At 43.5% G+C, this 12,938-nt stretch overlaps 1 protein-coding gene across 2 annotated transcripts in view; it reads right to left on the reverse strand.

Moving 5' to 3' along the window:
• Positions 1-12,938, reverse strand: part of LOC144991910 (complement factor H-like) — a 245,652-nt gene that overhangs the window by 6,462 nt on the left and 226,252 nt on the right. The window lies entirely within an intron of this gene.

Genomic DNA, 12,938 nt, shown 5'->3' on the forward strand with positions numbered 1-12,938 from the left:
ATAATTTGTGTTTTTTGTATTTTTCAACAACTATTACGAAGTTCTGCGACAAAGGACAGGAACATTATAACTCTTGCTTTTTGTTTTTTTTTTTTTTCTCAACTTTTTGAACCGGCCCCGGGGGATCCGTTAGGATACAGCTCCATTGCTTACACTCGAGATCAGCTGTTAGCTCTTGGCCGAGCTAAGATTCTCCTCGCTGGCAAGCCAGATGTTCCTGCTGAAATACGGAGGAAACGACGAAGCTGCAGAGCTGGAGTTAAACGCCGGGAGAGAAGACGGAGGTACAAGCCATGTTTACCATCCGTTACTATGGGAAACGTCCGCTCGCTCTCTAACAAGCTGGACGAGCTAACAGCGCTCATGCGTCCCAGCTGCAGATGTTGTGTGGTGAAACCTTTTCCTGTCATTTTTTGCATGCTTTTGTGTTGAAGTTTGTTTTGATGAAGTCTTCTCTGATTTTTGTTTGCATGCTTTTATGTTGGAGTTGGTTTTTGTGTTTTGTGTTGTTTCACCCCCATGAAGACTGAGTCCCAGATTGGACACACCTGGGTGTCCAATCAGTAAGCTGATGGCCCCACCCATAAAGCTGCACTGGCAGCAGGAGAAAGCAGAGAGAGCAGCTGGTAGCTGTTGAAGGACACAGCACTGGGGCAAACTGTGTGGCTGGAGCTGCAGTCGGTGTAGGAGTCTTCTCCAGGACAGGAGTGCCACAGTGCGACATACACTCATAGGCAGGGTGAGGAGCCCTGCCGGTGTGTGAGTATCCTCTACCCTTCCAGTGGCACTCTCACCCTGCATATAGCCAGGCCTGTTTACCCCACACAGCTGAGATACTCGCAGGATCTATCTTCACTCTGCAGGTAGATGTTGGGAGGAACACCCCACCACGCCTGCGAGGGTGGACAAAGACAAGACTGTGGCTGACTGCAGGACCTGTCTCCCTGGTGCTTCATGGACTATTTCTTTTAACTATTTTAACAATGTTTTTATGAGGTCCCTCTTTAAAGTTTTTTTACTGTTTTTACTACCTTTTTAAACATTTGGTCTTAGTTATTTAGGTTTTAACCGTTTGGGCTTTGTCGTGTTGTGGCTGCATGTTTTTATTGGATTAAATTATTGCAGTTTAAAAAACAATTGTTCCTTGGGTTTTCTGTGTGGCGCTCTTCCCCTGGTCCTGAATCTTTTGGGTGTAGCAATTTAACCGGACCCCCCTATTTGGCAAAGGCGGGGCCCGACATAAATTTTGGCGTTGTCGGCAGGATCCAGGTTTTAAGGGTGCCCACAGTTAACCAAAGGAACATATCATGATGATGCCGGTGTACCCTGGCGCCCCCTGGCTCCCAAAATTTAAAGGGGTTGGTGATGATGTAAAATACTGTGAATGGAAAGAACAAATGTTAGGCCTGTTGGGTTCACAAGACTTATCTGAAAGCCGGAAAGTTGATATTGTATTAGGTGCATTAGTTGGGGAGGCAAAACGACAAATTAGTGTGCTGGAAGATGATGAAAAGGGTACAGTTCGAAAGATTCTTTTATATTTAGATTCTGTATATGGGGATAGAACCCCCATCCCTGTTTTAAGAGCTCAGTTTTTCAGATGCATGCAACAATCCGACGAATCAGTACCCTCATTTATTCTGCGGTTAAAAGAACTGTACTGCAGGTTGCGGCGACATGACCCTGATGATGCCCCCTCAGACGCAGCCTTAAAAGATCAGTTGCTGTTGGGGCTGCAGGAAGGCCCTTTGGCTCAGGCCCTGAGGACTTATGTTCGTCGCAATCCGGACCAGGACTTTTCGTCTATCAGAAATGAAGCGCTGCTGTTGGACGCTGACCGAGGGAACTCACAATCTGAGGTAACATGCACAGCAGTAAGCGGCCCATGTGCACCTCTGTCGTTACAGGATACAAACTGGAGAGAGAAACTGAAACGAGAAATCATGGAGGATGTGAAGATGCAAATGTCAGGCCTAACACAGGAATTGCTTCAGGAGATTAAACCCCTTCTGCAGCCAGGGGTCACCGAAAGACAACTCCCTTCTCAAACCAGAAGGGGTCGGCGACGACCAACATCAGTGATGAATCAATGGGATGAACAAGGTAGACCCATTTGTCGCCTATGTAAACAATCTGGTCACATTTCAAGGTTTTGTAGGACGCCAACCACTTCACAGACGCCGTTAAACTAGACATCCCTGCTGCTGAGGTCCAAGGGGCAGGGGTTGGATCCACGTTGGAAAAAAGGGCCGCAGAGGCTGTCATTGGTGATTGTCCCAACATCTGTGTGAATATTGAAGGAGTGGAGCTGACTGGGCTACTTGATACAGGGTCTCAGGTGACATTAATGCAGCAGAGTCTCTTTGAGCATTTTACCCTAGCTAAGCTAGGTAAAGTCCCTGTGGTGTTTCAGTTGCGGGCAGCCAATGGTCTTGAAATCCCTTACACTAGCTATGCAGTGTTAGATTTTGCGATAGAAGGTATTGAAATACCTGCACGTGGGGTCGTGATTGTCGAAGATAAAAATTGTTCGCACCCCCTCATTATTGGGATGAACGTTGTGACTGCTTGCTGGGACACCCTTTTTAACTGGCCAGCTAGGCATACTGCCTGCCCACCCAAGCTACAAAAACAAAAAGTTTGGAGAGATGCTTTTGTCACATGTCGGAGAGTCAGGGCCACCACGGCGGGCGATGGATGTTTAGGGTTTGTGCGGCTAGCCAGCCGGCACCCCATTAAAATTCCCCCAAGAACTGAATTGTTGGTGCAGGGACGAGCCCAGATGGGCCCAGGAGGGACAGACTACTGTGCTCTAGTTGAAGCAGGGCCTGAACTGCCGAATATTGGTGTGGCTAGGACGCTTGCTGTGGTCAAGAGCGGAAGAGTCCCTGTGAGGCTTCTAAATCCACATTCTCACTCAGTTAGTATAGGTCACTACCAGAAGTTGGCCAAACTCTATCACATTGAAGAAGTGGATGTCCAGGGACCCAGGGATTTAAGTTTGGCTGCTAAATGTGACTCTGTCGTTGAGGTTTGCCTGGTGGACACAGTAGCTGTACAGAGCCAGAAGCCATCCCAAGAGGTGAGTGCTCTCGTTAATCAGCCTCATCTCACAGAAGACCAACGGACGGACCTACAGGCCCTGTTGCAAAAGTGGACAGGGGTATTTGCACAACACGATGAGGATTTTGGGCACACTGATCTGGTACAGCATACCATACATACAGGAGATGCACCCCCCATTAAAGAGCGTTATCGACCCCTGCCTCCTGCAATGTATAAAGAAATGAAGACTCTACTTGCTGACATGCTGGAAAAAGGAGTAATCAGAGACAGTTGTAGCCCTTGGGCTGCCCCTATTGTGTTGGTCCGGAAAAAAGATGGCAGTTTGAGATTTTGTGTGGACTACAGAAAATTAAACGCAGTCACTCACAAAGACGCTTTCCCACTTCCCAGGATTGAGGAGACTTTGACCAACTTGACTCATGCTGAGTGGTTTTCAACTCTCGATTTGGCCAGTGGCTATTGGCAGGTTGCCATGGATGCAAAGGACCGCGAAAAGACTGCTTTTACCACACCCCTGGGCCTCTTTGAGTTTAACCGTATGCCTTTCGGACTCTGTAATGCACCAGCTACCTTCCAGCGGTTGATGCAACAGTGCCTGAGCAGACAACTGTCGGAGTCTTTACTGGTGTACTTGGACGACATTATTATTTACTCACCTGATTTCTCCTCACATTTACAGGATTTGGAAGGAGTTTTTGAAAGACTGAGGCATCATGGCTTAAAGTTGCGCTTGGACAAGTGTAAGTTGCTTCAACAGGAAGTAAAGTTTCTAGGCCACATAGTGGACAAACAAGGAGTCAAGCCGGACCCAGAAAAACTTTCAGCTGTTCAGGACTGGCCACCTCCTACTACCATAAAACAGGTGCGATCATTTCTGGGACTGGCTGGCTATTATCGCCGCTTTGTATCTAACTTTGCAAGGATCGCACGCCCATTAAACCAACTATTGACAGGCATTCCTGCTAACAATAAGTCTGGAACCGGGAGAGTACAGTGGACCACAGATTGCCAAAAAGCCTTTGAGACGCTGAAGACTGCTTTAACTGAAGCACCCGTCTTGGCTTATGCCGACTATTCATTGCCATTCCTTGTTTATACTGATGCCAGTTATCAAGGGTTGGGTGCAGTCCTTGCTCAGGTTCAGGACGGGCGAGAACGGGTGATAGCCTATGCTAGCCGTAGCCTCCATCCAAGCGAACGAAATGATGCCAACTACAGTTCCTTCAAGCTTGAGCTTCTTGCTCTCAAGTGGGCTGTGACTGAGAAATTTAAAGATTATCTGACTGGAGTGAAGTTCACAGTGTTCACAGATAACAACCCAGTTGCCCATCTGCAGACTGCACATCTGGGAGCAACAGAACAACGGTGGGTTGCACAATTGGCTTCATTTGACTACGACATAAAGTACCGTCCAGGGAAGAGCAATGCTAATGCTGATGCACTGTCAAGAAACCCAAGTAGCACCTTGACAACACAGCTCCAGACTGAAGAGATGTGTAGCCCAGTCGAAAATTTGAAAGAAAGAAAAAAGAAATAAATTTTAGACTAGGCCACTGAAAGATTAAAATTTATTTTTTGAAAAAAAAAAAAGTTCAATGGCCACTTGTTTGGGTTTGTTTAACAAGTTTTCTTATTCCATTGGGAATGAAGTTATTTTGGTTTTGTATGTTGTAAAAATTGATTTTGCCCCACAGCCTAACCTGTATGTATTTTTTGTTAAGTCTGAAATTTGATTTGTTATGTTACCTGTCCGTATAATGAGCCATCCATTCAGAGATAAGTGGGTGTGTCTAAGAGGTGCAATCGAAAACAAACGTTTCACTAACGGGCAGAGACAGTCAGACCTTGGTGAGGAGCGGAGCTGACGCTGAAGGCTACGATTTTTTCAAGTTCGACGCAGAGTCAACTTTCTGTTAAAATTGTGGACACTGTTTGTCATGTAAGTAATGAGTTTTTTGATGTGTTTAAACTGCTCGTTTGGCACCATGGCTACATATTACAAAATGCAGCCGAATGCTAATTGCGACTAGCTTTAGCATATTAAGTGTAACGTGGTGGGATAGTTTTTCACTGTGCTAGGTAAAAGTAACCCAAAATGAATTCTCAAAGTTCTAAATGGGACTTTTATGCAATTGACCATAGACGAGTCTTTTTTTGGACCCTGTGGAAGACTGAGCACCTGTGGAGGACCGAGCACCCGTGGAAGATCGAGCACACCCTGCCGGTCGTCTGAGCGATTCCAACCCCCAGGCCTCAGAGATTCCCGCCTCCGCTGTCCTGCTGTGTAGCTGGATGACGCTGAGTTTGCCTGCAGAGCATTTTCGCCCGCCAACAGTTGCCCTAACCATCCGATAAGTGAGTACGTGCACGTTTTTTTTTCTGCTTGCTTAGCAAGTGAAAGGGCCCTCTTCAGTTTTTGGCCACAACGCACCCGAGCATCGATCAGGCCTGCAACAAAAAAAAAAAAAAAAAGTAAAAAGGGGACTATACCAATATTTTGTTGCTGTGTTTTCAGTGTAAGGAACTGATTTTTTTCTTTTTCTTTTTCCCACCTCTTCTTAATTAACGTAAACTGTATTTTTTATTTATTTTAACTGTGTGTGGGGGTTAATTTAAAATAAAGGAAAAAAATAATAAAATAAGGTTGTAATGTTTAAATTCAAATTATTCTTAGTAGGAAAATTCTAATGTTAAATTCCTGTTAAGTGGAGGCACCGCCGATTTCCAGTATTGTTTTTTGTATTAAATTAAGTGATTTTTGTATTTCCTGTTACCCCTAACTAAATCAAATTAGACGAATCCAGGACACCGCCCTTAGTAATACGACTTAATAACAGAGGGTTATTCGTCTAGTTACATGGGATAGGTGTTACACAATTGGAGGCACCGCTGGGATTCAAATAATAAAATTTATATGTCATTGGCTCTTTTGAAAACAAAACAATGGCCTTTAAACAAAATCACAGTGTTCCAAATGTAAGCAACTGGTGTAGAGGTGAAGGTGTGGATACGTCACATGCTCTAATGGCAATGGGTATTTCTGAAGAAACTCCGGTTGACACTGTTGAACTTGCACTCGAAACCATAAAAGCTATTGGCAAAGTGAGAGTACGAGGCAAAATGTTTGATCCAGATAGCAACACAGTAACTGTGCTTTGCGAATGCCGAGAAGAAATAGATTCAACTAAGGTTCCTACCGAACTGGTTGTCGATGAAGGTGTTAAGTGGACTTTAGTTACTGTTGAACGAGAACAGAGTTCTGGTTTATTCTCAGAAAAACTGGTCAAGTTTCTCCAAGATGAAGGAAAATCTCTTGATGATGTAACTCAGCTATGTAGTCCCGTTCTTTCTGCGAACCAAAATGCTGAATCTGTCATTCGTGCATTGAATGATTTAGCACAGTCACCCAAAAACAATGAACATAGTTCCTACAGGCGTCTAAGAACATTTTCTGGAGTCCATCCTACTCCACCTGGAGAAGATAACTTGGATAACTGGATGGAACAAGCTAAGTTCATGGTGGATGAATATGAGTACACAGACAGGGAGAAAAAACGAAGAATCGTTGAAAGTCTCAAAGGACCAGCTTTGGAGATCATCCAAGCTGTGCGCATGTCAAATCCTGACGCAACTCATATGGATTACATTGAAGTCCTCGAGAGTACTTTTGGAACTGTAGAGTCAGGTGAAGAACTGTATTTTACATTCAAAGCTCTTCACCAAAAGCCGAATGAGTGCCTGTCAGATTTCTTGCTCAGATTAGAACGAACATTGAATAAGGTTGTGAAAAGGGGAGGCCTAAACGTCCATGAAGTCAATAAAGCTAGACTAGAGCAACTCATTAAGGGTGCCACTGAGTCTGATATAATGCTACTTAATCTAAATCTTAGAGAGAGGCGAAGTGCCCCCCCATCATTTCTCAGTTTACTCAAAGAGATTCGTGAAGAAGAGGAGCATGAATTAGCCAGACAAAAGCTCAAAAAGCCATCAAAACAGTATGTTCGCAGTGTACAAACCACTGAGTCGGAGCATAAAAAAAATGAGTCAGCTGATCTTCAAACAGAAGTTCAAGAACTTAAGGAAAAATTAAAAGCACTAAATAAACAGTCAACAGCAAGCAAACAAGGGTCCAAAAAAGAAAAAAAATGCAAAGCAGAATCCGATGAAGTGCAAAAACTGAAAAGGGAAGTTAAAGCTCTCCAAAATCAGATAAATGTAATGTCAGTAAAGCCAAAAACATATACAACAGACACGGGTTACTACCCCAGATACAAGACTGAGTGCAGTGCTAAACCTGCTCAGTCAAAACCAAATAATACCAAAGAGTCTGATTATTTTTGTTATCATTGCGGAGAAAACGGACACATTGCTCCAAAATGTACGGCTCCGGAAAACTCGCAAAAAGTGATACAAAAACTCATAAGACAAGCCCGACGTGGTACTGATGCCCCTAGAGAAAGAAAGAAGGATCAAAAAGAGCATATTGCTCATGTCAATAAAACCAGCGTACCCATTCATAACTCCGACATCCCTCCGGGTCTGATTGGTCCATCTTCTATTGCCGAAATCAAAGTCAACAACATTTCCTGCAAAGGTCTTATGGATTCCGGGTCCACAGTGACCATTATCTTTGAGGATTGGTATAAGAGAAATATCTCACACATACCTCTCCAACCAATTTCCAGTCTCGCGATCTGGGGTTTATCTGCAGAGTCATATCCCTACTGTGGCTACGTAGTCGTGGAAATGGAATTTCCTGAAGATGTGACTGGTGTTAAAGGGCCAGTTACTGTTTTAGCCCTCATCTGTCCTGAACCTCCTCAAGGTCATGAAACTCCAGTTGTTGTGGGCACAAATGCTTTTCTTTTCCGCAGGCTCTTTCAGATTTGCAAGGAAAATGACAGTGAATGTAAAATCAGCTCTATGAGAGTTAAAGCTGTTTACGATCAAATAAAAGTTCAGCCACCGCAGTCAAATACAGAAGAAAAACCAATCGGACAAGTTAAATGGCCGGGACCAGGTCCACTTACTCTAGCTCCCGGTGAAAAGTTTAAGGCTACGTGCACCATCGAGCATAGAGCTACAAACTCGCAAGATGTAGTACTGGTTGAAGCTCCCGTTGTTTCTCAACTTCCCTCTGGTGTGTTAGTACAACCAGGTGTTCTTCTGGAGAGTGATATTGATGAGAACAGTTTCACTGTGCTTTTGCAAAATGAGTCAGAGAAGCCCACCTGCATTCAGGTTGGGACTGTTGTTGCAGAAATGCACACTGTTGACATTGTCACAAATCCACAAGCCCTGGAGTCAAAGCATACTGCTTTAGACGCCAACCTTTTTGATTTTGGTGATTCTCCTGTCTCGGAAGAATGGAAAAACAGACTAAGACAAAAGTTAATGGCACGACGCAATGTTTTTTCCCTTGATGAATGGGATGTGGGACTAGCAAAAGATGTTGAACACAAAATCCGATTAAGTGACTCAACCCCTTTCCGAGAAAGGTCGCGACGTTTAGCTCCAGCTGACATTGACGATGTGAGAAAACACTTGCAGCAGTTGATAAAGGCAGGTGTTATCAAAGAGTCTCGCAGCCAATACGCATCACCAATAGTAGTTGTGCGTAAAAAGAACGGTTCGATCAGAATTTGCATTGACTACAGAACCCTAAACAGTCGGACTATACCTGATCAATACACCATTCCGCGTGTAGATGACGCCTTGGATTGCCTTACTGGTAGTAAATGGTTCTCCGTTTTGGATCTCCGAAGTGGTTATTATCAAATAGCCATGTCGGAAGAAGACAAGGAAAAAACTGCATTTATCTGCCCCCTCGGATTTTACCAGTTTGAGCGCATGCCTCAAGGAATTACCGGAGCTCCAGCTACTTTTCAACGGCTGATGGAGAAAGCTGTTGGTGATATGCACCTGCTCCAAGTCATCGTGTATCTGGATGACATCATCGTGTTTGGCAAAACGCTCGAAGAACACGAGCAACGTCTCCTAAAAGTATTAGATCGACTCGAAGAGTATGGTCTCAAAGTGTCCATTGACAAATGTCAGTTTTGTCAGTCTCAAGTAAAATATGTCGGACACATAGTGTCAGAAAAAGGCATTGCGACTGATCCCGAAAAAGTTGCGGTAGTTACAAACTGGCCTGAACCAACAGATCTCAAGACCCTAAGATCTTTTCTTGGTTTCTGCGGGTACTACCGCAGATTTATAGCCAACTACTCAAGCATAGTCCGTCCCCTAACTGAACTCACCAAAGGCTATCCACCTACGCAGAAAAATAAGAAAAACAAACCAAAAGATTCCTCCAAGAGTTATTTCAAACCATCTGAGCCATTCAAAGAACGCTGGGATGAGGCTTGTCACAAAGCGTTCGAAACAATAATCCACCATTTGACAAATGCCCCGGTGTTGGCCTTCGCGGATCCCACCAAACCTTATATTTTGCACGTAGACGCGAGCATGAATGGTTTAGGTGCTGTCCTTAACCAAGAGCACCCTGAAGGTCTTAAACCAGTCGCATTTGCTAGCAGAAAACTAAGCGACTCTGAGCGAAACTACCCGGTACATCAACTTGAATTTTTGGCTTTGAAATGGTCCGTTGTCGATAAATTTCATGATTACCTCTATGGTGCAAAATTCACCGTCAGAACAGACAACAATCCGCTGACTTACGTTCTGACAACGGCCAAACTAAATGCAGTTGGACATCGCTGGCTTGCAGCATTAGCCACGTATGATTTTAACATCCAATATCGGCCCGGTCGTCACAACATCGACGCCGACCTCTTATCACGTCAGTATAGTGATACAAACCAATGGACAGATGTGCCTAAATCAGCAATAAAAGCTATTTGTAAAAAAGAAACCTCAGCCAACTCATCCAGATTTGCTGATCAATTGGGTGTCCCCCCAGCAGCGATCCCAGAAGCTTATGCTTTTCCAGTTAGTTTGAGCGCACAGTTAATTGATCAACTGTCACCCAAAGAGCTCCAAGTTGCTCAAGATCTTGACTTAGTCATTGGTCCTGTCAAACAAGCCATTCATTCAGGCAAACAGGCTGTCGTAACCAAGACGGATTCCCCTGACATAACATTATTATGGCGTGAAAGACCCCGCCTCAAGTTAAACGAAGGACTGCTGTACCGATTGAGAAAAATACCAAACGGTACAGAAAACAAACAGTTGCTTTTGCCAGAACGATATCGAACTAGTGTTATGAAATCACTACATGATGATTGTGGACATCTTGGAGTAGAAAAAACCTCAGAACTGCTCAAAGATCGATTTTATTGGCCACGCATGAATGCAGATGTGGATCAATACATTAAGACATGTGGACGCTGTATTTCACGAAAAACTCTTCCACAACGTTCCTCACCTCTTAATCAAATCACGAGCAATGGTCCATTAGATCTTGTTTGTATTGATTTTCTCCAAATTGAGCCAGACAACAAAGGTATTCAAAATGTGCTTGTAGTAACTGATCATTTCACTCGTTACGCACAGGCGTTTCCAACTAAAGACCAGAAGTCAGTTACTGTCGCAAAAGTACTGTGGGAAAAGTATTTTGTCCACTATGGATTGCCCGCCAGAATACATTCAGATCAAGGTAGAGATTTTGAGAGCCGACTCATTAAAGAGCTACTCTCTATGCTCGGCATTCGAAAATCCCGCACATCTCCTTATCATCCCCAAGGCGATGCGCAACCTGAACGGTTCAACAGAACACTTCTTTCAATGCTGGGAACACTGGAAAACATAAAGAAACATAACTGGAGTCAACATATTGGTCAGTTAGTACATGCGTACAACTGTTCAAAAAATGAATCAACCGGATATTCGCCATACTTTTTAATGTTCGGTCGAAACGCCAGATTGCCCATCGACATCTGTTTTGATGCAGCGTTTGAGAAAAACACAGAAAACTCCCATTTACAATACGTTGAAAAAATGAAAAAAGAACTGAAACATGCCTATCATCTAGCAACAGAGAGTGCAACTAAAAACCATCTTAGAAACAAATCTAGATATGATCAACGTGTGATAGACCAACCACTACAAGAAGGTGACAGAGTTCTTATTAGAAATGTTGGCCTTACTGGAAAACACAAGCTGCAAGACAGATGGAAGCCAATCCCATACGTTGTAGTAAGAAAACTACCAAATCTACCCGTCTATAAAGTCGAACCTGAACAAGGACCAGGAAGTGTCAAAACTTTGCATAGAGATCATCTACTTCCTATTGGTTACCTTGTCAGGATTCCAGAAATTTCAAAAGCAATCAAAAGTGTCAACCCTCCGATCACAAGACAGAGACAAAAATATCGTCAAAGTGAAAGTTACTCCCACTCTGGGATGAGCAACTCTTCTTCAGACTCAGAGTATGCGTGCGAGTACCCCAAAAAGGACCAAGTTCAAAGATTAGTCCAAAGATCTCTAGGATCAGTGTCCGACAAATCGAACTGTGACAAGTCCTCCTCTGGGGGTGAACCAGAACATGAAACAAATGAAAATAATCATAATGAAAGTGAACATTCAGACTTTGAACCTGAAACGAATGAAGAAGAAACAGACACAGACACAAATGTTGAGAGTTCAAAACACAGGAAATCAACTCGAGAAGTGAAGCCAGTCATTCGATTGAGTTATGACAAACCTGGAAAACAAACTGAGGAACCTGTAACCATAGTTCATCATGGTATGGTTATTCAGTTGAACCTTAGTTCGCATGACAATCTTCCCAAACCTAAGAAACACCTTAAATCTTTGTATAGATATTGACATTAGATGAGGACATCTAAACCTTTTAGAACGGGGAGAGTGTAGCCCAGTCGAAAATTTGAAAGAAAGAAAAAAGAAATAAATTTTAGACTAGGCCACTGAAAGATTAAAATTTATTTTTTGAAAAAAAAAAAAGTTCAATGGCCACTTGTTTGGGTTTGTTTAACAAGTTTTCTTATTCCATTGGGAATGAAGTTATTTTGGTTTTGTATGTTGTAAAAATTGATTTTGCCCCACAGCCTAACCTGTATGTATTTTTTGTTAAGTCTGAAATTTGATTTGTTATGTTACCTGTCCGTATAATGAGCCATCCATTCAGAGATAAGTGGGTGTGTCTAAGAGGTGCAATCGAAAACAAACGTTTCACTAACGGGCAGAGACAGTCAGACCTTGGTGAGGAGCGGAGCTGACGCTGAAGGCTACGATTTTTTCAAGTTCGACGCAGAGTCAACTTTCTGTTAAAATTGTGGACACTGTTTGTCATGTAAGTAATGAGTTTTTTGATGTGTTTAAACTGCTCGTTTGGCACCATGGCTACATATTACAAAATGCAGCCGAATGCTAATTGCGACTAGCTTTAGCATATTAAGTGTAACGTGGTGGGATAGTTTTTCACTGTGCTAGGTAAAAGTAACCCAAAATGAATTCTCAAAGTTCTAAATGGGACTTTTATGCAATTGACCATAGACGAGTCTTTTTTTGGACCCTGTGGAAGACTGAGCACCTGTGGAGGACCGAGCACCCGTGGAAGATCGAGCACACCCTGCCGGTCGTCTGAGCGATTCCAACCCCCAGGCCTCAGAGATTCCCGCCTCCGCTGTCCTGCTGTGTAGCTGGATGACGCTGAGTTTGCCTGCAGAGCATTTTCGCCCGCCAACAGTTGCCCTAACCATCCGATAAGTGAGTACGTGCACGTTTTTTTTTCTGCTTGCTTAGCAAGTGAAAGGGCCCTCTTCAGTTTTTGGCCACAACGCACCCGAGCATCGATCAGGCCTGCAACAAAAAAAAAAAAAAAAAAGTAAAAAGGGGACTATACCAATATTTTGTTGCTGTGTTTTCAGTGTAAGGAACTGATTTTTTTC

Source organism: Oryzias latipes, chromosome 4 (genome assembly GCF_053564925.1).
Source record: "Oryzias latipes strain Hd-rR chromosome 4, Olatipes_Hd-rR_3.1".
NCBI classification, from domain to species: Eukaryota; Metazoa; Chordata; class Actinopteri; order Beloniformes; family Adrianichthyidae; genus Oryzias; species Oryzias latipes.